Raw genomic sequence first — 1,397 nt, forward strand, 5'->3', positions numbered from 1 at the left:
GGACTGCAGATATCCATCCATACACATAGGATGATAATTACCCCATAGATATGAGGTAACTGGGACACGTGGACATAAGATGGCAGATACCCCAAGACATGGGACATTTAGGAGAACAATTACCCCATAGGTAATGGGTACATGCAGTTCAGGTCATTGACTTCCCCACAAATTGCCCTTCGACTGTAATAATGACAGAGGACTTTGGTAGGGACATTAGATTGTCAGCTCCTTTGAGGGACAGCTAGTGACATGACTTTGTACAGCACTCTGTAATATGTTGGTGCTATATAGATATAGTGTAGTAATATTAATAATAATAATGTGAAGTGGTTTATATATAAAGCTGTGAATCTAACACCCCCTGAAAAATTTCCTGGTTTAAAGCAGTAAATGATTCTCCACCAGAAATGTCAGACTCACTGCTTTATGATATATATAATCTCCCCTCCTATTGTGTGTTACTTCCCCCACCTTCTAGATTGTAAGCTCTTAGGGGCAGGGTCCTCATCCTGTGTCACTGTCTGCCATTTGCAACGTCTATTTAATGTACAGCGCTGCGTAATATGTTGGCGCTACATAAATCCTGTTTAATAATAATAATAATAATTGGTTAGAGAACCTTGGGAGGGGGTTGAGGAGTGAAGGAGGGATGTGGGCGGTGTATAGTGTTTAATATGTACATAAATAATAAGGTAAGCTTTTATATTTTATCACCTCTATGTTTGTAATTCACTTACACCTGCCTCATAATTAACTCTTACTTAGCACTTTTACTTTATTTTATGTACCTAGGTTTGCACCCTGAACATGCCTTTCTTCTAGTAGCATAGATTTTCCTAATCTACAGTCTCTTGGACCTGATGCAACCAATTAACAATATATTCTATACAATATCATATTTAATGAACCCTTCTAATACTGTACAGAGGATTTATTGTTCCTTCTGTCCTCCCCTCCTCTCCCCTTTTCTTTCTAGTGTCTACCTCTTATTCCCTTCATATTTTTTATTTCCTTTTTTTGGACAAGTGCTCTCAAAGCTATGTAAATTACTACAAGTAATTGTTTCCAATTTTTATTTTTTTCTCCCTCTCTTTGCACCATTATAATCTCTGATCTCCTATTAGTTAGGATTGAATATCATTAACATCTTTCTTCTACATCCAGATACCCCATCCTTCTTACAAGTAGGTCACAATTATCTCACATTTAGTGTTTCATTCTCTTTATTACAGCTTTGACCTTCATTTGTACCCAGGTACTCTTTACAAGCCTCTATCTTTTTAGTAAGTACTAACTGTCAGTTAACTCTACAACAAACTTCTTTTCATCAATTTCATAAATTATAAAAAACTTTTTTTCTAGCTAACATTTCAACCTCCCCCTCTCTCCTCTAC

Source organism: Pyxicephalus adspersus, chromosome 3, assembly GCF_032062135.1.
Source record: "Pyxicephalus adspersus chromosome 3, UCB_Pads_2.0, whole genome shotgun sequence".
NCBI lineage: Eukaryota > Metazoa > Chordata > Amphibia > Anura > Pyxicephalidae > Pyxicephalus > Pyxicephalus adspersus.